We start from the raw sequence: 26,062 nt of genomic DNA, 5'->3' as shown, positions 1-26,062 counted from the left end.
TTTATTGCTTTTTTCCAATTATTCTATTTACAAACAACGTGGGGATTCTTGGCCTCAGGATACAGAGCAGTACTAAACTAGCATCTAAAAGTAGAGACATCATAGGAACCAGAAAGAGCCAGGCCTTCAGCTCCAGCCAGCATTTTCCGGTTGAAAATTCTCTCTCCTACCTTTGAGGAATGGTCTTCGTATCTTTTTAGATTGAGTTCCTTGTGTTTCATTAGCAATCTTCGTGTGATTGTACCTTATATCTTCCTCTAGCTCTGCTTCCTGCTTCCATACTTGATCTGCTCTTTTTGACTTAAAAAACTGATTGGCTTAAGACACACACTGTCTTATACTAATACTTGTTTAACATAACACTTAAACCCATTCCTGCATGGGATCATAATCGCAGGTATAGGGGTTTGGATTTACAAGGCGTATTTAGAATTCTTCCATTTTGGAGGCTCATGTGTGAGCCATTGGATTCTGGAGGGTAGGTTCTCTTGATTTAGTTGAAAGTTGGGTGTAAACTGTTGTGTCATTTTTTGTTTTGTTAACAATCATGTGGAAGCTGATTGGTCACCTGGATTAAGTCAACAATCAGCTGTGGGCTGAAACACTCTTGTTTAAGTCAATCAGTGGCTAGGCCTTTGAATTTAAAAGTCAGTTGGGCTGAGAGCAGAGGGCCTGCTGTTGATTGTTCTTGAGAAGAACATTGTTGTAAGTGGTATAGCACTTGTCTGTCAGTTTGATGTACTGAGATAACTTGTGGTTGCTGTGATACTGTACACCGTGCTACTGGTGTGTCAAATGCCATAATGGTTACCCATGGTGGACAGTTTGGTAGAGATTCCAGATTAAGACAGGCTTGGAAGCAGGGTTGGCATCCACTTCCAAAACAATAGACATGTGAAAACTTATGAACATTAGAGAAATGACAATAGTTACACAACAGGGTTCAGATCTTTTGTTCACAGGGCCGGTTATGAGTCATTCTTGACCCGATAGCACTTAACAATAACAACAGCATTTAGAATTCCGAATCCAGCTTGATTTATGCAGATGACACATCTTGTTTTCTCAAAGTGAAGAAGACTTGAAACACTTGTCAAGTGTTTGAAGTAATAGTCAATTATTTCGTTTTACCTGACTCCACAATCAGGACCCATAGTAATCAAGAAATCAAACCACATGTTGCATTAGGAAAATCTGTTCTCAAGAACCTCTTTAAAGCGAAAGAGCAAGAATGTCAGCTTAAACACTAAGGTGTGCCTGATCCAAGCCATGGACTTTTCCATTGCTTTCCCATGCATTTGAAATTTGGATAATGAATAAGAATGACAGAAAAAGCAATCCCTTTGAATTGTGGTATTAAAGATGCGTATTGCATCATCCTTGAGAGGGTTAAACCGGGCTGCTCCTTGGAGGCAAGGATTCTGAGGCTTTGTCTAACATACTTTGGACATGTTGCCAGGAGGGACGGGTCCTTGGAGAGGGACATCATGCTTGGTAGGGTAGAGGGACAGTGCAGGAGGGGAAGGCCCTCTGTGAGGTGGACTGATTCAGTGACTGGGGTAATCGGGATGGGAGTGTCAGAGACAGTGTGATTGGCACAGGACAGAGCAGAGTTTAGGGCTGTTGTACATAGGGTCGCTACAAGTCGCAAGTGACTTGGCTCATAACAACAACAACAACATTGCATTTTCCATGGACACAAGAACAAACAAGTCTATCTTGGAGGAAGGGCAACCTTAGAGAAGTTTGCACCTTAAGGTGTTCCTTAGAGAAAAGGATGCTGAGACTCCACGTTAGAACTTTGGGCATGTTGTTGGGAGGGACTAGTCCTTGGGGGGAAAAAAATCATGTTATGAAAAGTTCGGGGAGGAGGGTGAGAGAAAGAGGAAGACTCTCAACAAGTTGATCTGACACAGTGATTGTAACAAGGAGTTTGAATATGTCAGATCACATTGTCATGAGGATGACACAAGATAGGGCAAGGTTAAGATCTGTTGTCCATCGGGTTGTTAGGAGTCAAAATTGACATAACAACATTTTAAAGTCACACAAACTGGAGACTAAGGTGCGCCTGACCCAGGCCATGGTCTTTGCAATTACTTGTTATGCATCAGAGAGCAAGGCAATGACTAGAAATGATAGAAAGAGAATTGATGCCTTTGAGCTGTGGTGCTGGAGAAGATGTTGAATATACCATGGACTGCTAGGAGAACAAACAAGTTCATGCTAGAGAAGGTGAAGCCAGGCTGCTCCTTGGAGGCAAGGATTCTGAGGCTTCATCTGACATACTTTGGGCATGTTGCAAGGAAGGACTGGTCCTTGGAGAGGGACATCATGCTTGGAAGGGTGGAGGGTTGGAAAAAGAGAGGAAGACCATTGATGAGATAGACCGATACAGTGACTGGGTTAATGAGGGTAGGTGTGTCAGAGACAGTAAAGTTGGCACAGGATAGAGCAGGTTTCAGGGCTGTTGTACAAGTGACTCGACAGCAAATAACAATCAATCAACCAGTCAATCAATCATACCTTCCAAGTGTCCACTAAAAGTAGAATGAACAAACTATAGTATATTAATCAAATGGAATACTATCCAGCAGTGAAAATGAAATGTCCATATACTAAAACGTTTGCATTAAACAGAGAGAAAAGGATAGTGATGTCATTGTTAAGTGACATTGTGCTGACTCTGGCTAATTATGACCCTATGACATCAAATCCTTGGCCTAATCTGGTGTGATCCTCATTCATAATTAGAATGGCTTTGGGTTTACACTCATGTTGTAATAACTGTGTTAATCTAGCTCATGGTAGGACTTCATCACTTTCTCTGACCTTCTACCTTTGTAAGCATGATGTCTGCTTCCAGTGACCGGCTTCTCCCAATAATATACCCACCAAGAATACAAATTACACTTAATAATGAAACGCTATTGTAAATGGTTCCCATAAATAAAGCAAAATTGACAGGACATGAGACAGACACTAGCAGTCAGGTAGCAGCTATTAGCTCTCCCTCCTTCATGTTTGTGGATGGAGAAACTAAGGTCCAGAGAGGTTCAGCAACTTTCTGAGGATAACACAGCCAGGAAGTGGATAAGCCAAATTCAAGTTCAGGCTGCCCAGTGCTACAGAGTTTCCATTCTTGAGTGCTACAGTCCATTGGGTCCTAAGGAAGAGTCCTTTGGTGTCAAGAACTTCTTAGTTCTATCAAAGGGCCTCCTGAAGAAACCCAGGATGTCGGGAATGATGCAAATGAGCTTGAAACATCAGAAACTTTGTTAATAAAGATGGAGAGAGGAATATGCTGCCAAATTGAACCGATAATGAAGCTCATCTGACTGCGACTTCTCAGCTCTTATTTACCAAATTAAGATCTAAGCAGGGCAGGGAAAAACCCCACCCTGCTCATAAAAGGCAGGGTGGGTACCCAGGAGAGGAGATGGTTGAAGAAGTGCTAATGATCCAATTAAGAAATGGGTTGCAGCTCTGTGATCCTCCTTCCAATTAGCATGGAATCCAAGCCCTGCAGTCAATTCGGTAGAGTAGGAGGAAGTGTAGGGGAGAATTAATGGTGTGGTTTTATTTCTTTCTACCTGTGGCAGATAGCTTTTTGAATTATTAATACGTGTTTTCTTTGCTGTGTATTTGGTCTTCCATCCCGAAGAGATTGCAGGGATTTCTCACAGAGCTGTCTGTTAACCAGAGGCTCCTTCAGTATTCTGTTAAGGTTTTGGAGGCAGGAAGAAAAGGCACTGAGCTTTGCCAGGCTCAGGAGGCTGACCGGTCTGCAGAGGGCCACCTGGAGATGGCAAAGCAAGGGCTGAAGAGGGAGAGTGAGGAAGAAAACGCAGAGCAGGAAGACGGTGGGGAAAACTCTACAGGAAAAACAGTTGACAGAACTCAACTTGTTGAGTCGGAATCAATTCATAGGGGGCCCTCCATTGGCTTTCTGATGCTACCAATGGCCTGTCTTTCGGAAGCGAAGCCACTGGTGGATTCAAACTGCCAGAGAGGCTTGGGTTTTGGATTAACAGCACAGCTCTCAATGAACACCAACAGCAGCCAACAGCATTTTCTTAGAACTTAGAAGGACAGACTGTAAGTGAATCCTCTGGAAGATGGACCTGAGACTGAAGGACCCCTCGCCCTAGACCCAGCTCTACACCTATTTAAACCGTGTGCATCTCAACAGAAAGTTTTGTGAAGATGAAACAAACAAGCAAAAATGTCAAAGCCATCAAGTTTCTGACTCTTTGTAGCTCTCTGGGGGTCAAAGAAAAAACATGAGGTTGACAGTGGCCGAGTTTTCTAAAGATTATTGGATCTTTCTTCCTATCAACTTTGGGTGAACTTGAACCTCAAACCTTTCAATTAGCAGGCAACTGTTAACCTTTTCTATTATTCAGGCTCTCCAGAAAGTCTCACACATGAATCCAACTCAAATATTGAATAATTTAATTTGCTGGAGTGAAGATGCTTCAAAATTCAATAGAATTTTTTTTTACCATCTCTGCTGTTTCAGTGGTAAGGAGTTGCACTACCAAACCAAAGGCTCACAGTTTGAATCCACCAGCTGTTTTTACAGAAGAGGGGGCAATCTCCTCCTGGGCAACTCACTGGAGGATCAGCAGTGAAGGGGTTTTTTGACTCAACTAAACATAACAACAATCTGTTAAAAAAAAAAAAAGAATGCTCATGGATGCAGCAAGCAGTCAAGAAACAAATTGTGTACTGCATTGGTTGGGCAAATCTGCTGCCAGAGACCTCCTTAAAGCGTTATAGAGCAAGGATGTCACTGTGAGGACTAAGGTGTGCCTGACCCATGCCATAGTCTTTCCAATAGCCTCCTATGTGTGTAAAGGTTGAACAATGAAGAAGGAAGAGTGAGGAATGATTGATGCCCTTGGATTATAGTGTTGGAGAAGAAAGAATATTGACTATGCTATGGACTCCCAAAAGAATAAACAAATCCGTAGTGGGAGATAGGCAGACTTCTAAGATTATGTAAGCCAGAATATCCCTTAGTGGTGATGATGGCAAGACTTCATCTCACGCCCTTTGGGCGTGTTATTATGAGGGCCCAGTCATGATACCATGCTCGACAAATAGAGGGTTAGCAAAAAAGAAGGGAGACCCTCAAAGAGATGGATTAACGCAACAGCTGTCACTATGGACTCAAGCGCAGAAATGATGGTGAAGAGGGTGTAAGAGCAGGTGGTGGTCCATTCTGTTGCACATAGGATTGAATAGAAGTTGACTGCACAGCTCCTAACAACAACAACAATATGTTTGATGTGCCTGGATGGTTTGACCACCAGCTGCAAGTTCGGTGGTTCAAACCCATCCAGAGATGCCTCAGAAGACAGGCTTGATCATCTCCTTCTCAAGGCCATAGCCTTGAAAACCCCGTGGAGCACAGCTCTCCGCTGAGCCCATGGAGATGCCAGGGGTCAACTTAGAAATAACTAACATCAACAACATCTGTTTGAGGGCTCGGGGATAAAACTTAGTTTAAAAAAGGCAAACATTGAGGTTTCTTTCACAACAGAGTCTGAGCACTGAAGTTCCCCTCTTCTCCATATACAATGGGTGGGAAGTCCTCTGCACGGATTCCAAAAAGCATATTACCTTGTGAGGAATCGCTTGGATGTACAAGAACAGGGTCGCCTTTGCTTTGTCCAGTGTCGGGTCAATAATTCCCGAAGCCCCACACTCCACTCTACAGACAAGGCTGAGTTAGACAACAGAATCTCTTTCTTTGACCTTGGGGTCCAATTACTCATGAATTCCTGATGTGACTATTTCTGCCAAGGAGAGCTTGCTGCTTTCAGACACCTTCAAGTTTTAACAAAAACAGAATTAAATATTCAACCAAGGAGATCTCCCTCTTGTGAATAAAGATGGGCCAGAAACGTACATGGTGATGTGATCGCTGTTATCATTGTGTGTTATAAGGCAGCTGTATGGAGCCAGGAATCTTGAAATTTACCTAGCAGCCAACTATTAAGGCTTCCGGGGTCTGTGAGGAACTATTCAAGTACAGAACTGGGTGAAATATGAGAGTCATAATGGAAGTTGGAACCATTATCCCAGGTTCCTAGAAGGCTTGCAGCGATGATAATTACCCATCATTAGTACGTTTGCCGACTGAGATCCCTCCTTCCAGCAGGTGACGGAAAGCCACCTTGTGTAGGTGAACGAATAGCATCAGGGCAGCCATCCACCACCACCTAGCCTCTAGGGAAAAGGTATTCTTCCCCAGCAAGTTTTTCTGCAGGTTACCAGAACATTCCATGGAGTGAAAACTGGCGGGCAGAGAGAATGACTTGACAGGAGTTCTCTGCTGTGGAAGCAGAGAACCAAGGTTAGGTAGCAGACACAGATATATTGATTACAAATGAGGAATGTCAGCAGGTGATGGGGACATCATTTGCAAATCCTTCTCCCGGGAAGCCCTTGCGCTGGGTGACAGGAAAAGGAGGGAATGGGAGCAGAAAAAAAGGGGGTTCTCTGACATTTTAGACTGAATGTGTATATAAAAAAAATCTAAGCAGCCTTGTCTCTGGAGTTGCATCATTTGGAATGATGGAATCACAACATCAATCACTGTGGAGACACAATTAATTTGATAAACCTGATCAGTGACATTTGAGGGCTTGCGTGAGTAGCTCTGGAGTCTGTTAGCAGTAGGCTGGTCTTGGGTGTTCTGAGCAACTAGACTTGTGTCCTATAGTCTTTATTTCTTGACTGTGTGATCGTGGGCAAATAGCTTTGCTTCCCTGAGCATTCATTTCTTCATCTAAAACATATGTGCCTCCTTCAAAGGATAATTGAGAAGACTCAATAGGCAATTCAAGTGGCAGCCCTTGGTAATGAGTTGCCTGATAAAGTTGTTCTGAGTTGCTGTTGTTGTGTGCCATTGAATTGAGTACAACTCATAGCAACTCTATGAACAACAGACCTGAACCCCGTCCTATCCTGTACCATCCTCATCCTCTCTAACACACTTGAGTCCATTGCAGCAGTCACTGTAACAATCCATCTTGTTGAGTTATTCCTCTCTTCCGCTGACCCTCTATCTTTCCAAGAATGATGTCCCCCTCCCAAGGAATGGTCCCTCTTAGTCACAGGCCCAAAGTGGGTACAATAAGGTTTCACCACGTTGCCGTTGAGTTGGTTCCAATTCATGGCAATTTTAGATATGGAGCTCTGGTGGCCTAGTGGTAAGGAGTTGCACTCTCATCCCAAAGGCATAAGGTTTGAATCCACCTGCTGCTCCATGAGAGAAAAATTAGTAATCTCCTCCTGTACAATTTGGTGTTATTGTTGTTCTTTTGTACCATAGAGCTGAAACTAAACCATAGCTGACCCTCTGGTGGGTTTTCAGAGACAGTTAATCGCACAGAGGGAGACTGCCCATCCTTCTCCTGTAGAGGGGCTGGTGGCCTCGAACTGTGTACCTTCAGGATTACAGTGCAGCTTCTTGCCAGTAGGGTGCCAGAGCTCCCTACATCTGCAATCCTTCTGGATGGCGAGCTAGACATCCATTTCAATTCCACAGTGCATAAAAACAATAAATATTGCCAACCCCTGGCTATTCTTAAGATGATATGTTTGAATCCACTGATAACTTAATATATGTCATCAATGATTCCCTCATTTTTACCAACCTCTATGCCTTTGAGACTGGGGTAATCGGGATGGGTGTGTCAGAGGCAGTGCGATTGGCACAGGATAGAGCAGGGTTTAGGGCTGTTGTACATGGGGTCGCTATGAGTCGCAAACGACTCGACAGCACATAACAACAACAACAACAACATGCCTTTGAGCTGTGGTGCTGGAGAAGAGTATTGAGGCTTCCATGGACTGCCAGGAAAACAAATAGATTCATCCTGGAAAGGGTTAAACTGGTCGGCTTCCTGGAGGCAAGGATTCTGAGGCTCGATCTACTTTGGACATGTTGTAAGGAGGGACCGGTCCTTGGAGAGGGACATCATGCTTGGGAGGGTGGAGGGGCAGCGCAAGAGAGGAAGACCCTCTTTGAGGTGGATTGATTCAGTGACTGGGGTAATTGGGATGGGTGTGTCAGAGGCAGTGCGATTAGCTGTTGTACATAGGGTTGCTATGAGTCGCAAGCGACTTGACGGCACATAACAACTACAACATCTTACCAAACACAATGTCCTTTTCTGGAAATTGGCCTTCCTGGTGTCCAAAGTAAACAAGCTGAAGCCACTATCCTTGGTTCTAAAGAGTTTTATGATTGTATTTCCAAGATTGATTGATTTGCCCATGTTACATCTAATATTCTTCACCATCACTAACATTTGAAGGCATCAATTCTTCTTCTTTCACTGCCCATGAATATGTATGAAGTAATTGAAAAGGCCATGGCTCAGGTCAGGCATATCTCATGTCAACAAAGTGACATGAATGATTTTGGAAACAGGAGAGGGTTTTGGAGTAGGTTGGTCCACTGCAATACATCATTTGACATATAGTCCATGCTCACAAACATTAAATATTATTCCTGTTGAAAGGTGAGTATGAATCTGACAGTAGAAGAACAGCAAGACCAGAGGAAATACAGAGTGAAGCAGAGGCAAATATCAGCATTCCCCTAAGCCTTAGCAATCTCTAGTCAAGGGAGTTAAATGAGTGATTGTGACTCATAGCTCTCCAGGGCTTAGTTTCAAGTGTCAAACCCAGAACTAAAGAACCTGTCATGACACCTCACCTATCACATGGTCCCTTGAGGAAACAACTTTTGTGTCTTACTGTAACACTCTTGGATCAAAGGTTCAGAACAAGCCCATGGGTCAGAGAAGGAAAGACATTGCAATCAGAGCTCACTCTGTGCTGGGCAGTGGAGCTCAGTCCATTCATATACATTATCACATTCAACTCTCAACACAACTCTAGGAGGTTGGCGCCAGTTGTCATCATTTTACAGACAATTGATTGAGGTTCCAAGAGTCTAAGTAACTTTCCCACAATCACTGAGAGAAGACATGGGACTAAGGACACCTGTCCCCAAAGCCAGTAGTTTTCATTGAATTTCTTTCTTGTTTGAATTAAAGTTCCAGATCATATTGTTTTTTTCATTCACTCACTCATACACATTTTATTTTATAACATTTATTATAGTGAATTAATACAGTGAATTTCTTAAAATGATCAACTCCTGTTTGTATATGGCCTTTTCCTTCACCAAACATATCTATATTGGCTTTTATTCCCTTCTCCACTTCTCTTCCTTGGTAATCAGACAAGAATGATTTTATTTGTGTGTAAACTCCTCTTAAGCTTTAAAAATGTTGCACACACTCAAGTCAGAACTGACTCATATTTGACTTTCCAGCAGGTTTTCACAGACAGTAAATTATACGGGAGGAGATTACTCATCTTTCTTTCATGTAACAGCTGGTGGATTTGAACCACAAGCCTTTGCGTTAGCAGTGAAACCCCTTATCATTAAGCCACCACAGCGCCAAAGTTTTAGCTTTTTATAATAGTGATCTTATATCATAACTGTCCTTTTGTTACTGACTTATGCCCCTCAGCACAATTTGTTCTATTTCACCCATGTTTTGCAGTTTTATGAATTCTTAATCATTTTTAAGTGCTGTATAATACTCCACTGTGTAAATGCATGACAGCTTCTTTAGCCATTCAGCTAATGACGGATGGATTGTTTTCAACTCTTTGCTATTATTACAAATAATGAAGCCGGTGGTCTGTAACAATGTTGTTCTCCCCTTGATGACCAATGTCCTTTACAAATCCATCTCCACATTTCCTCAATTTCTCCTTACAAATCTGACCTCACTGTGGAAATTAGTTCGTTAAAATAGATGCTTGGTAGACCGTGTAAGTCCTCCAGTGGGTTCAGATGCTCTGAATTTGAGTAGTCAACTCTGGGGTCAAAGTGAGTCTCAGCATCCCTATGCCATAAATTAGAGTACTCAAAGGAGAACAACATTGCAGATGTTCTCAGAGACCTGTGGCTTGCCTCAAATGTGAAAGACGCCGTTAAAATGAAAAAAATTAACCAGTTTAGTACAATCTCTTGGGTAACGAATCCATTCATATAAGCTAAATAATAAAGCAGGTGAAGGGAATTCCGGGGGCTTAATAGAGATTAATGCTATCAACCCAAGGGCAGGCAGTTCAAATTCATCAGCCACTCTGAGGCAGAAAGGTGAACAGTCTTCTCTGTACAATTTATAGCCTCTAAAAACCCAGTGAAGGGTCAGCTGTAAGTCAGTTCTAATCCTATAGCAATGAACAACAGCAAAGTAGGTCTGAGAGTTCGGGTGGTGTAATTTGTAAGGAGTTGTGCTTTTAACTCCAAGGTCTGGTGGTTTGAATCCAGCAAAGCTTTTGTGGGGAAAAGATGGACAATCTCTTCCCATACAATTTGTAGTCTTTGAAATCCAATGGCGAGTCAGCTGTGAGTTGATCCTGACTTGACAGTAATGCTGTTGTTGTTATTAGGTGCTGTCGAGTCAGAGCAACCCGATGAACGAAAGGCCTGAACACTGTTCATAGAGTTTCTGGAGGCAAGCCATTTCAGAAGTAGATGCCACTCCTGCTTCCAGGCTTGTTTTAATAGGGAAGCTCCACCAAACACTGTTCACCATGGGTAACCATTACACATTTGGCACATGAGTGTCACAGTGTTTAGCATCACAGCAACCACGAGTTACCTCTGTACAGCAATTCACAGACCAGTGCTATACCACCTAGAAGAATGTTTGACAAAAAACCAATTTGAACCAAGCCCAGGGCGGCAGGACCGAGGGTCCTTTGGGGATTTAAGCCACCACCTGCCTTAAACCCTGGACCAAGCCTCAAGGGCCTCACTTCTGGGGGAAGAATGTCACTGCACATCAAACACAAGCCCCCAAAAAGCACAGCAATGAGAGAAAGAAAATGTAAAATTCTTAGAGATCCTAGACTTTTTGGAGTCATGGAGAGTGAGGGAATCTCTGAAACTATCAAACCAAAAACATCCCCTGATATCTTCTGAAAACCAAACAATAGTTTAACTTGCCTGGTGAGCAACAGGTCTGCCTGCAGTTTTATGCCCCTTTAAGATCTAATTGTATAAAATTAAATTGGTAACTGGACAGATTTTATAGGAAGCTTAGATGGCAATACAAGCTTGGAAGGAGGAGTGGCATTCACTTCTGTAATAGCTTGCCTCTGGAAACCTTATGAACCTGGAGAGAGGATGAAAGACACCCAAGCGTTGAGGACTCTCCTTCATAGGATCGCTATGAGTCACCTGCAACTCGACAGCACTTAACAGCAATAAGGTCAACATAGAGAGAGAGATCAGCTGGCCCAGTGGACAGAAAGCGATGCTACCAAACCAAAGGTGGGTTACTTTTAATCCGCAGCCCCTGGGCCTGTCTTTCATTGTTTTTGTTTAGACATTCCTCTAGGTCATATAGCCCTGGTGTACAAGTTGCCATACCATGGTCACTTAAGGTTGCTATGAGGCTGATGTGTAAATGCGTTAATGGTTGGTTACCCAATGCTGACAGAGAGTGGGGTGGAGCTCCCTGATTAAAACAAGCTTGGAAGGAGGAGTGGCATCCATAATAGCTTGCCTCTGGAAACCCTATGAACCTGGAGAGTGGGTGAAAGACACCCAAGGGTTGAGGACTCTCCTTCATAGGGTCGCTATGAGTCACCTGCGACTCAATGTCACTTAACAACACCAACACAAAGGAAGAATAATTCAGAAAAAGACACTAGATGACATAGTTCATTGTTGTTGTTATTAGGTGTCATTGAGTCAACAACGACTCATAGGGACCTTGGGGACAAGATCTTACTTAGACTTGTGCTACAGCGCCTTCACTGTCTCTGATATGCTTGAGCTCACTGCTAAAGAGTTGCAATCCATCACTACATTAGCGTACACACTGGACAAACAGGGAAGGTCTGGTGGCTCAGTCCATACAGAGCTGGGCTGCTAACCCAAAGACAGCACCATGTTGCAGACAGAGGGTAATGTAATTATTAATGAGACAGACAACCAAGCATGAGATAAGAGAAAGTACAGACAGAGGGCCAGCAGTCCTGATGACTGACCTGCCCAAGCCATGCCTCTCTGTTATTTATTGAGAATCATCAGGAAGGTAAACAAAGGATAATCACAAGGGAGTAGAAAACAAAAACAAAGGATCATGGGAAGTCTTTTGCATCTTCTCCAGTAAATACAAACTAAGAACAACGTTGACTCTTAAGGAATGCCTTAGTGGCTCAGGGTGAATTCCAGCTTATCTTGATATAGCATTTGGTTTATTATTAATATTAAATTTGGTATTAGGCTTCCCACATCTGGTGGTTGAAGTCTACCACTCACTCAGTGGGAGAAAGCTAGGTAATCTCTTCCCATGTGATTTGTTTTGGTTGTTGTTATATGCTCACGTTGTTGTTGTTGTTGTTGTTATGTGCCATTGAGTTGCCTGCCACTCATAGTGACCCTATGTACAGCAGCTCTGAAGCCTGCCCTGTCCTGAGTCAGTCTCACTAATTCTGACACACCAACCCCCCTTGCCCCAGTTACTGTATCAATCCATCTCATCCGGGGTCTTCCTCTCCTGTGCTGTCCCTCCACGCCTTCAAACATGATGTCCTTCTCTAAGGATTGGTCCCTCTTGGCAACATGCCCAATTATGTAAGATGGAGCTTCAAAGCCTTCAAGGAACAACTTGATTTCACCCTTTCCGGGACAGACCAGTTAGTTTTCTTGGTGGTCCATGGTATGTTCAATACTCTTCACCAGCACTGCAACTCAAAGGCATTGATTCTTCTTCTGTCATCCTTATCCATTGTCAAGCTCTTGGATGCTTAGCAAGTAATTGAGAAGACCGTGTTATTTACAGTTGTCCAAAAACCTGCTGGAGAATCAGCTATAAGTTGATTCTGACTCAATAGTAATGAGGATTTTTTTAGAATATACTGATGTATCAATTAGTGTTCAATGCCTCAAACCTAGTCTTGACAGATGATTTTTTAAAAATAATTTTAATGAGCATTTACAGAGATTTTGGATTTCCATTCATTCATCGCTGCACTTCTCTCCCCGCCCATCCTCCCCCTCCCCACCCCACCCCCATCCCCCAGTTCGCTCCTCTCTTTCAAAAGTAAAAGAAACACTCCTTCCCTGGGACACAATCCCCCTGCACCCCTCCCACCGCCCCAAGTACATTCCACTATGCAACCTTAATTGTGGACTCTTGTGTGACTTTTTAAATTGAGGTGGGATACACTCAAAGTTGTATTTTGGTTCCTGTGGGACTGTTTTAATTTTTTCAACTTCAGTTTGAATTTGCACATGAGTAAATGAAGGTCTGTTTCAGTCAGCACCTGACCTGGTCTTGACGCCTGATGCTGAGCTTTTCCACGAATGTAGTCAATCTGATTACTAGGCAAACATTAAGTGTTGTTTTAACAATGATGTTTGCTGATGTATAAGACCATTATTGTAGAATGAGTATGAAGATCCAAGGAGGAGGGTCGGAGCAGAGTGATATTGGTTCTGACTTGACAGTGCAAAACAACAACAGAGTTTCTATGAGGCCTACTCAACTCAACAGCACTTAACAACAACAATGTCGTGGGAGAGCTCTGGTGACCTAGAGGTAAGAAGTTTCACTGCCAACTCGAAGCAGACGATTCGAATCGAATCCACCAGTTGGTTCACAGATGAAAGATGGGCAAGCTCTTCTCATACAACTCAGTGCCTCTGAAAACTCACCAGAAGGTCAGCTGTGGAGTTGGATCTGACTTGAGGGCACACAATAACATCAACAATGCTGAGTGGAACACTGCGTTACATGTAGAAACAGTCGAAGCATTACATCAAATTCTGTTGTTGTGTTGTTATGTGCCATCGAGTCGCCTGTGACTCATAGCGACCCTATGTACAGCAGCCCTAAACTCCGCTCTGTCCTGTGCCAATCGCACTGTCTCCGACACTCCCATCCCAATTATCCCAGTCACTGAATCAATCCACCTCATAAAGGGCCTTCCTCTTATGATTTTATTGGTCTCTCAAAAAAGAACCACAACATAAATCAAATGCAGAAAAGAAATTTTCACCTATTTAATGAAGTAGGTGCTTTTGCACTCATGTTCATGATGCATATTATTGCATATATGTGTAGTCAAAATACATTATTTCCTCGAATAGCAAACCCTAGCTGCTGCTTCTCCCTGATGTAGAAATCTGAAGTCATAGAAGATGCGGGACTTGAGATTCTGTTTATTTGCCTGGTATCAAAGAGAATGCTTTAAAGCTGGAAGGAGACTTAGAAGTAAGCTATCTCTTGCAATCTCCTCATTCTACTTATGAATAAAACTCCCAGCGTAGCCCACACCAGGATTTCAGATGATTTACTTCAAACATACTAGTAAATCGTAAAGCACAGACCCATTTTCACTTCCTCTTTGCCACTTTGACGGTTCTAATCAAGGCTTGCGTCCTTTTGCTCCGAGCCAAACACCTGATTAGCCATAATGATGAATGGACACAGAACCCTAATTTGTATTGATTGCCGCTTTAGGCCTTTGCTGGTATTTCAGTCCTGAGTGTACACAGGGATCGTCCATATAACAAAACATTATTGATCGTTTCCATTCGCAGTGGGAACAGATTGGCCTGCCTCGTGGACAGAGAAGCTTCTGAAGGTCATTCGAAACTCTCTTGGGATCGTGCCTGCTGACCTTAGAGGAATGCATAAATATGATTGAGGGTAATGAAGGAGATCACAAACGAGTTTGGGGAAATTTTAGTGGAGAATAGTCAATGCTTCATTTGCCAGGAGTTTACAAGACTGATAGGGAGCTTTGGTGGCTTAGTGGTAAGGAACTGCCAACCCAAAGGTACATGGTTCAAATCCACCAGCTGTTCGGAGGGAAAAGGATAGGCAATTTCTTCCCATGTAATTTGCTGCCTCTGAAAACCTACTGGATTGATCCAAACTCGATTGATCCCAATTGTTGTTGTAGTTATATGCCATTGAGTTGCCTGCCACTCATACTGACCCTATGCACAACAGTCTTAAACTCTGCTCTATCCTGTGCCGGCCTCTGACACACCTACCCCTAGTACCCCAGTCACTGAATCAATCCACCTCATCAAGGCTCTTCCTCTCCTACACTGTTTCTCCACCCTCCCAAGGACTGCTCCCTCTCCTTGCAACATGCCCAAAGTACGTCAGACAGAGCTTCAGAATCCTTGCCTCTAAGGAGCAATCTGGTTTCACCCTTTCCAGGATGAGCTTGTTTGTTCTCCTAGCAATCCATGGGATATTCAATACTCTTTTCCAACACCACAGCTCAAAGGCATCAATTCTCCTATCATCCCTAGTCATTGTCCAGTTTCTGATGCATAGCAAGTAATTGCAAAGACCATAGCCTGAATCAGGCACACCTTAGTCTCCACACTGACATCGTTGTGCACAATTACTACAAGATTTATAGAGAAACTTCTCATTCAGTGTGGTACCCAAGCCAAGTAAAAGCAATCATCATTGTGGAGGATTGAGAGCAGATTGGTGGATTCTGGCCCTATCAGTGTGTTGCTGGGGAAGGAGTTGGGAGTTTGCAGTATCCCAAGTAAGGCAAAGAAATGACTTTAAGAACTGTTGTTGTTGTTAGGTGTCATTGAATTGACTACAACTCATAGTGGTGAAATACAGATCGGAACACTGTCCCATCTTTTCAACCGTCACCCTCTCCATCACTGCCCTCTTTGAGCCCGTGTCACAGTCACCGTGTCAATCCAGCTTGCCGAGAGTTCTCCTCTCTTCATTGACCCTTCTATCTTTCCTAGAATGATGGTTTTTTCCAAGGACGGAGCCTATAAGAACGCTCTAAAAAATTCAACTCATTAAGATTTACCCATAGCTGACCCTCCAGCGAGGTTTTGGAGGCTGTAAATTGTATGGAAAGAGATTGCCCACTTTCTTCCTGTGGTGACTCTGGTGAATTTGAACCAGTTACTTTTAGATTTCTACTCAATGGCACATAAAAACAATAACGTATTATGACAGCTTTGGAGGCAGGAGTGGCACCCACTACCTAAACGACATGCCTCCTGAAACTCTATGAACTTTGATGAATGTCAACATTTGTAGAGGGGCTTCTAGTCTTTTGTTCATAGTGTCGTTATGTGTCATGCTCGACTCAAAGCAATCAAGAACAACTTTTAAAATAGCAGTGCAACTCCCTATGGTCTATGCCAACAGATCTCTCTAAGCACAGCTATTGTTGTTATGTGTCATTGAGTAAGAATTAACTCATAGCTGACCCTCTCATGCTATTTTAGAGGCTGCAAACCACATGGAAGGAGATTACCCACTTTTCTACGGAGGAGCAGCTTGTAGATTTGAACCACGTGCCTTTGGGCTAGAACTACAGCTCTTTTACACTATGCCACAAAATCAGCCAACGTTAGGCATTGGCGCATATACCTTGACCTGACAAGCAAAGGTTACTGATGAAACATGACCAGCAGCAGTGGAGGCTTCACTAGATGGGGGCAGGTGACAATGGAGGATGACACTCCACCTGCCTGTCCGGTGTCTCCCAGGACTAAGCCGCCCCCCACACCAGGCGCTTCAAGAATGCCTGGGGAGGACAGTCAGAAATGCAAAGGGCAGAGAAACAAGGCCACTCGCTGGTTATCCCAAAGCGACTGAGTTTTAAATCAGAAGTGACTGTGCTTCCTTTAATTCAATTTTCTCCAGTGCCTGGTGGAAGCAGGAGCTTGAGAATGAAATGAAATTCAATGATAGAAAAATAAAATTCTGTTCTTCCCCTAGCTGAGTATTGTGACTAAGAGAATAGCTGTAACATAAAATGAGCTCTTGATACAGTGCTTGGCTTAGTGAGTGCCCAATAACCCTCAGTTCCTGCTGCTGCTGATACTGTTGGTGTCATGATTTCGCTGTTTGCTCCTTAATGCACGCATAGCGCCTTCTGCTTCCATACGCCCAATATTAACTGAGGGATTGGTTGCTCGGCACATATTTGTTGAATAAATGTCTCAAAACCTGAGGTTTCTTCCTTAGTGCTCAAGCTTATCATGACCTAGTGGCAAGAAGCTGTCCTGCAATCCTGAAGGCACATTCTTCGAGTCCACCAGCTGCTTTGTGGGAAAAAGATGGGCAATCTCTTCCTGTGCGATTAACCGCCTCTGAAAACCAGCTGGAGGGTCAACTCTGGGTCTGTTCCAACTCAAAACAACAGATAAACAACAACAACAACAGAACCTCGTCAGGCTAGTTCCTGAGAAACATTCATGATAGAGCCCAATAAGCAGTGTGAGTCATATGGCAAGGAATGAGTTGTAAATTTCTATTGTGATTTGAAGCTGCTTGTTACCACCACTCAACCCAGTCTCTCCTAACTAATGCAAACTAAAATCTGAAACATTATTTTTTTAGAAAGTTGTTCCTGTGCCCATTTTTCAATTGGGTTGTTTTCTTTTATCTTGTTGTGCTCGAGTATTTTATAAATCCTAGATATAAGTTCCTTATCAGACATGTCATTGCTAAATATTTTTTCCCAGTCTATGGCTTCCCTTTTTACTCTGTTGGAGAAGTTTTTGGATGTGCATAGGGATTTTATTCTTAGAATATTCCATTCATCTATTTTATCCTCTCCTGGTTATAAGTTTTCCAGGATGCTTGGAAGACTGCTTGTTTTGGATTAGGGCTTCTAGAATTCTTCCAAGCTTTTCTCTAATGACATTTATAGTCCTTGGTTTTAGTCTTAGGTCCTTCATCCAGTTTGAGTTGGTTTCTGTATATGGAGTGAGGTGTGGATCTTTCTTGACACTTCACCAAAGAAGACATTCAGATGGTGAACAAACACATGAGGAAATGTTCAAAATCTCTAGCTTTAAAAGAGATGAAAATCAAAACAACTATGAGACACTCTTACCCCAGTAAGAATGGCAAAATTTAACAGAACAGTAAACAATAAATGCTGGCGAGGTTGTAGAGAAACTGAAACCCTTATTCACTGCTGGTGACAGTGTAAATCGGTACAACCACTATGAAAGGTGGTATGGCGCTTTCTCAAAAAGTTGCAAATAGAGATACCATTTGACCCAGCAATCCCACTACTGGGAATATACCCCAAATAAACAATAGCCGCCACCCAAGCGCATATATACACATCCATGTTTATCGTGGCTTTGCTCACAATTGCAAAGAGTTGGAAACAACCTAAATGCCCATCAACAAATGAATGGATAGAGAAGCTCTGGCATATTTGCACAATGGAAAACTATGCTGTATTGAAAAATAAGGATCTCATGAAATATTATACAAAATGGGTGACCCTGGAGGACATTATGCTGAGGGAAATATCTCAGTCACAAAAGGACAAATACTGCATAGTGCCACTGTTGTAAAGCAGGTCTGACATCCGAGTTAAGGGGAATCTAAGAGGGGATAAATAATATATATTGCATTGAAACAGATAAGGGAGAGAACTGTTTAGGAGTACTATATGATTAGGTGTTATTGTCATCACAAGAGTCCAGAACGAAAGCTGCATAGTGGAGTGGACTGGGGTAGGGAGGGGATTGTATAACAATGAAAGAATTATTTTATTTTATTTTATTATTTTATTTAACTTTTTCAAAGATAAAAGGGAACTGGGGAGGAGAGGTGGGCAGGGAGGAAATTGTGCAACAATGAATGAATGGAAATCCAAAGTCTCTGTAAATTTTCATTTAAATAAATAAATAAAGTAGGGGGAGGGGAAAGAAAGGTGTTCCTGGGTGATGCAAAGTCAGCTGTCAGGAATCTCTCCAAAGTCCTAAAGAGCAATGGTGTCAATTTAAAGACTAAGGTGCCCCTGACTCAAGCCACAGTCTCTCTAATCACCTACTATGTATTTGAGAGCTGAAGAATGAACAAGAATGACAGGAGAAGAATCAATGTGTTTGAGATATGGTGTTGGAGAAGAGTGTTGAAAATGCCACAGACTTCCAAAAGAACAAACAGATATGTCTTGGAGAAGGTACAATCAGAATGTTCCTTGAAGGCAAAGATGGTGAAGCTTCATCTCACATATTTTGGACATGTTCTTAGGAGAGACTATTCCTTGGAAAGGGACATCGTGCTTGGAAAGGCAGAGGGTCCGTGAAAGAGAAGAAGACCCTCAACAAAATGAATTGATACAATTTCTGCAGTAATGGACTCACATGTTTGGAGGAGGATAAGGATGGAACATGATGAGACAGAGTTCAGATCTAATGGTCATAGGGTTGACTCAACAGCACTTTTCGACAACTAAACTATAGGTTGTTTGTTCGAACTCCCTCAGCAGTGCTGCTGAAGAAAAGACCTGGTGATCTTCTCCTGTAAAGAGTACAGCCAAGAAAAAAACCTTATGGAGCAAGTTCTACTGTAAGGCATAGAATTGCCGCCATCAGAATCAACTCAACAGTAACAGGTCGTGTTTACATGTGTGGACGCTGGATTTGGTTTCATTGTCTGTGACACATCCCTCTATATCATATCTTTTGTGCTAGTTCATTCTTATAACCTGTATTTTGTAGTCCGTGAATCTGAGACTCAGTGTTCTTTAATGATTTGTCCAAGACCAAACAGCCTGTAAGGAACAGTTCCATCTGGGTCCGGAATCCTAACTTTTCCATAGCATCAGGCTGCCCTAAGTTGTCATTGGGTGCCATTGGGTTGATTCTGACACAACGTGATTCCACCAGATTGAGTAAAACTGACCCACAGGGTCTTTGAGGCTGTAACCTTTATGGAATCAGATCACTAGGTGTTCTCTCAAAATAGATTTGAACCCCCAACCATTTACTTAGCAGGCTGAGCGCTGAAACAGTTGTGCCAGCAGTGTCCTTGGTCCCTAAAGTAAACCCTTCTTATACGCAAAGACAAGAAGTCTGCATCTACTAGCTGAGCTGCAGGAGAAAGATGGGCAGTCTCCTCCTCCTGTGTGATTTCCAGCTTCTGAAAATTCCCAGGAGGGTCAACTATGAGTCAGTTCTGACACAAGGGTTGTTGTTGTTGGTAGGTACAGTCAAGTTGAGTACAACTCACAACAACCCTACAAACAACAGATCTGAACCCTCTCCTATCCTGGGCCATCTTCATAACCTCTGACGTATTTTAGTCCGTTGTTATAGTCATTGTGTCAATCCATCAGGTTTACAGTCTTCTTTTATTTCAATTTTCCAAGCATCACTACCCTCCACAAGGAATAGCTTCTCCTAGCAACATGCCCAAAGGATGTGAAATGAAGCTTGTCTACAAGGCACTCTCTGGCTGCACCTTCTCCAAGTCATATGTGTTTGTTCTTTTAGTAGTCCATAAGATATTCAGTATTCTTTTCCCATTCCAGAGCTCAGAGATATCAATGATTCTTCCGTCATCCTTATTCACTGTCCTGCTTTCAGATACATACCAAGTGATTGAAAATACCATGGCCTGAATCAGGTGCACCTTAGTCCTCAAACTGATATCAGTTCTCTTCAGTAATTTAATAACACAAGGGTAGTAAGGGTGTTTTTTAGCATCTACTTCCCAACTACACATATCTTTATAGCTATCACAGGAGACAGATATTTGACTCCAACTAGTATTAGAGTAAATACTGAAAGCTCTAATGGCTTTTTAAAAAATTTTATTGTTTTGTGTGTGTGTACCATCAAATTGGATCTGACTGGTACAGGAGGAGGTTGTCCCTCCTTCTCCAGCAGAGCATCTGGTGGATTCGAACTGCTCACCTCTGGGATTGTAGTGCAGCTTCTTGCCACTAGGTCACCAGAGCTCCCTTTAATTGCTCTTGAGTCACAATCAATTAATACTTGACTCTGTAGCAGCTTTTCAGAGGTTGTACATCACACAGGAAATGCCTGTCTTTCTCCCATGGAGTCACTAGTGAATTTGAAGTACTAATACTAGTACTAGTACTAATTCGAACTAGAAAGGCGCCACCATTCTGTTAGCACAATCCTCTATCCAGTAGTCATCAACAAAGCTCCCCTAAAGAAAATAAACGTTGGTTAAGTTTAAGAGGCAGCAGATGGTAGTTGGAAGACATGAAATGTAGAGCTGAAAAAATCAGCTTAAAATTGTGTATGCGTCACCATGCAGCAGCAGTCAGTGGAGTGCGGTAGAAAATGATGATGGAGAAATTAAGAGTGTCTCATCTTCTTGTGGTTTGAGGTAGAGACAAAAGCCTAATAGAAATATTGACAAGTATATGAAGTAACTAGAGTTCCTACTCAGTGTTGATGAGAGTCTGAAATACTTCAACTATGCTAGCAAACAGTTTGGCAAGTGCAAATAAAATTAAACATACTCCTATTCTAGGGAGCTCTGGTGTCCCAGAGGTAAGGAATTGTGTTGCCAGTTCTAAGGCAGGCAGTTCAAATCTACCAGCTTCTCCAAGGGAGAAAGATGGGTGATCCCTTCTCATATGGTTGACAACCTCTGAAAACTCACTGGGAGATTAGCTTTGAGTCTGTGCCAACTTGACAGCAAAGAACAAAAGAGTCTATCCTATAGCTCATGAGTTTTACGCTCAATCAGATACGAGTATAATAGTATACATGCCTGCATGCATGCACACACATACATACACAAATTTGTACAGGAGTTTTCATAAGAGTTTCTTTCAATATATACTTCCCCAAACTAGAGGCAATGAAATTATCTATCAACAGGGAAAACAGATTAACATATTGTAGTATAAGATGTGCCTGATCTAAGGCCATGGTCTTTGCAATCACTTGCTATGCATCAGAAAGCTAGACAATGACTAGGGATGATAGAAGGAGAATTGATGATTTTGAGCCATGGTGCTAGAGAAGAGTATTGAACATACCATGGACTGCAAAGAGAACAAACAGGTTCATTCTGGAGAGGGTGAGACCAGGCTGCTCCTTGGAGGCAAGGATTCTGAAGCTTCATCTCACATATTTTGGGCATGTTGTAAGGAGGGACCAGTTCTTAGAAAGGGACATCATGCTTGGGAGGATGATGGGACAGTGCAATAAGGGAAGACCGTCGATGAGATGGATTGATTCAGTGACTGGGGTAAAGGAGGTGAGTGTGTCAGAGATGATAAAGTTGGCTCAGGATAGAGAAAGGTTCAGAACTGTTGTACATAGGGTCGCTTTAAGTTACAAGCTACTCGACGGCACTTAACAACAACAACAACAACAATAGTATAGTTATACAATTCACTAGTAATCAAGAACTACAGACACACAGAAAGAGCATGGATAGATCTGCGAAAATAGTGTGATGAATGAAAGAAGTGGGCACAAGGGAGTTCCTACCTGTTGGTTCAGTTTTTTTCTGAAGAGTAAAGTAATTCAATGAAGACTGATTTTCTAAAACACAATGTATGAGAATGATTGTACAAAACACAATGTGAATGAAGGAACATATGAAACACAAGGTATACAATTTCTGTATGCAAATCAATATTTTTTTTTTAAAAAAAGCTAATTGATCATTGACTCAGATGCTCCTAACCCAAATGTGGTGCCTTTGAATCCGCCAGCAACTCTGAAGGAGAAAGATGGGCAGTCTTCTCCTGTGCAGTTTACAGCCTCATGACAAAATAGTGGCTACTTCTAAGGGCGGGACTAAAAAGAATAGGTCATTAGGGACTTTTCACAGATGATACAAATATTGTATCATTACATCTGGGTGGTGGCTATGTGAGGCAAATATAGCAGCTGCTGTAGAGTTGATTCCAACTCATGAAGAACTCTGTGAGTGTCTGAATAGAGCTGCATCTCCATAAGGGCTTTAGTAGTTGATTCTTTTTGATAAGTAGATTTCCAGGCCTTTCTTCCAAGGCACCTCTGAGGAAGTCCCGTTTCCTGAGACAGAGAAAGAAAGAAAAAGCAGAGGAAAAGGAAGTAAAGCCTCTCATCGGCTTTCTCTTTAAGGAAGGCTCCTGGCAGCTGCCAATCATCCTCCTCATAGCCTACTAAATGTCACTTAAAGAGGCCCCACATCTAACTGCAAAAGTCAGAGTCAGAAAGATCAAGTGTGAAAAATACTGCATAAGAACTTTATAAACTTTTATGTAAATGAGTATAACATTTTTAAAAAGTCAAAGTCATTACTACAGCATCAGAATTGACTCAGAGCTGATCCTCTAGTGGGTTTTTAGATGCTGTAAACGGCACTGTAAATTACCCGTAATTCTCCCTCAGAGTAATAATTGTATTTGAACTGTGTGCCTTTGGGTTGGCAGCACAACTCGTTATCCACTAAGCCATCAGACCTCTCCAGCTGCAAGGGAATATTTATTCTACATTTCCATGCACCTAACTGAAATTTCTATTACAAATGGAGAAAAAATGGAAAAGAAAAAGTGGTTTTAACATTACATAAATGGTATCAATTGTAGTTGTCCTTTTCCAACTTTTCTTTTACTTACCTGTTTGTTCCTGGCTGCTGGTGCCAAGACTGTTGACTATGGATCCAAGCAGACTAAAGCTGTGTACAATCTCAATCTCTTCACCATCCATCCTGATGCTGCCGATTGGTCCAGTGGTGAGAATCTTTGTCTTCTTGACATTGAGCCTCAATCCATATTGCAGGCTGCAGTCCTTGACACTCTGCAGCAGGTGCTTCAGGTCCTCCTCAGTTTCAGCAAGCAGGGTTGTGTCATCCGCATAACGCAGATTGTTGATAAATCGTCCACCAATCCTGACCCCACATTTCTCCTCATAGAGCCCAGCCTCCCGGATAATCTGTTCTGCATATAGGTTGAAGAGGTATGGAGATAGGATGCATCCCTGACATACGCCCTTCCCAATTTTGAACCATGCAGTGTTCCCTTGCTCTGTCCTGACGACTGCCTCCTGGTCCCAGCAGCCAGGAAATTAAAAGGCGCATTGCCATGGGAAAGTCTGCTGTTAGGGACCTCTCCAAAGTGCTGAAGAGCGGTGGTGTCTCTCTGGAGACTAAGGTGCGTCTGATACAGGCCATAGTCTTCGCAATCACCTGTTATGCATCAGAGAGTTGGACAATGACCAAGGAGGATAGAAGAACTGATGCCTTTGAGCTGTGGTGCTGGAGAAGAGTACTGAGAATACCATGGACTGCTAGGAAAACAAATAGATTTGTCCTGGAGAGGGTTAAACCGGGTGGCTCCTTGGAGGCAAGGATTCTGAGGTTCCGTCTAACTTACTTCAGACATGTAGTGAGGAGAGACCGGTCCTTGGAGAGGGACATCATGCTTGGGAGGGTGGAGGGACGGCGCAGGAGAGGAAGGCCCTCTATGAGGTGGATTGATTCAGTGACTGGGATAATTGGGATGGGAGTGTCAGAGACAGTGCGATTGGCACAGGACAGAGCGGAGTTTAGGGCTGTTGTACATAGGGTTGCTATGAGTTGCAGACGACTCGACGGCACATAACAACAACACAACAACAACCTGTTTGTTGACTTTACTCTGGCTGCAATAGAAAGTTCTAGGGAGCTATACTTAATGGTCCGATCCCATTCTGTTACATACCCCTCATACTACTCGCTTTCTGAATACTAGCATTATTTCTCGCATGATTTTCTTTGGTCATAAAGCCCCAAAGGGAGAGGGGACAGAAGGTGGAGATGTCCTTCCTGGATGACTCCATCTAGGGTTTCTGTGACTTCTTGCTGCCTAAGCATGGTGGTCCACATGAGCAAGTAATCGCAAGTTTTTGGGGTCCTGTGCTTCTTTGGGCTTGTGTTTGACGTGCAGGACTCCTCTTCCCCCCAGGAGCGAGGTCCTTGAGGCTTGGCCTAAGGTTTAAGGTAGGCGGTGGCTTAAAACCCCAAAGGGAGAGGGGAGAGAAGGCAGCCATGTCCTTCCTGGATGACTCCACCCCAGGTTTGAATTGTTTTTCTGTCAAACATTCTTCTAGATGGTATAGCACTGATCTGTGCATTGCTGTACAGAGGTTATTTATGGTTGCTGTGATGCTAAACACTGTGTGTGCTAAATGTAATAATGGTTATTCATGGTGGACAGTGTTTGCTGGAGCTTCCTGATTAAAACAAGCCTGGAAGCAGGAGTAGCACCCACTTCTGAAATGGCTTGCCTCCAGAAACTCTATGAGCAGTGCTCAGGCCTTTCATTAACAGAGTTGCTATGAGTTATCCACAACTTGACAGCACCTAACACCAATAAAGGCTACACAATCTCTATGAGCCTGTGTGTCAATATTTATTTGCACCTAAAGGTAAACTTTCTAATGTAGCATACAGTTTTCATTGTTAAATGTCATTAAGTCAACTACAGCTCACAGCGACCCCATGAACAACAAATCTGAACCTTGTTGCATCCTTCCCCATTGTAACTAGCTCTACTGTGCTCAAGTTCATTGTTACAGTCACTGTGTCAAGCGATCTTTTTGACTGTTTTCCTCTTTCTCTCTGCCATTTCCCGGTATGAGGTCTTTTTCCCAGGACAGGCCTCTCATCATGACATTCTCAAAGGTTATGAGCAAATGTTACCGTCCTTGCCTCTAAGGAACATCCTGGTTGCACTTCCTCCAAGGTAGATTTGTTTGTTCTTTTGGTAGACCAGGGGATATTCAGTGCTCTTCTCCAACGCCACTACTCTAGGGCATCGATTCTTCTTCTGTCATCCTTACTCATTGTCCAACTTTCAGATATATGGAAAGTAATTGAAAACATCATGGCTTAAATCAGGCACACCTTAGTCTTTAAACTGACACTCTTGCTCTTTAGTACTTTAGAAAAGTCTGTGATACCAGAGTACCCCAATGCAACATGACTTTCGATTTCTTTACTGCTGTAATCATGGGTTTTGATTGTGGATCCAAGTAAAATCAAGTTGTTGACAATTTCAGTCTCCTTTTCCATCTGTCATAATGTTACCTATTGGTCCATTGATTGAAGACATTTGTTTTCTTGATGCTGAGAGGTAATCCATATTAAAGAGGGGGTTTTTTCCCACAGCGTCCCTTTTCAGCAGGAAGTAGCTAAGAGAATACGCCGTCCCCTTTTCCTTATGA

This window comes from Elephantulus edwardii, unplaced genomic scaffold, assembly GCF_000299155.1.
Source record: "Elephantulus edwardii isolate Elephantulus edwardi_28Jun2011 unplaced genomic scaffold, EleEdw1.0 scaffold00117, whole genome shotgun sequence".
Lineage (NCBI taxonomy): Eukaryota > Metazoa > Chordata > Mammalia > Macroscelidea > Macroscelididae > Elephantulus > Elephantulus edwardii.
The sequence above is the reverse complement of the archived record's forward strand: the minus strand, read 5'-3'. Positions refer to the sequence as shown.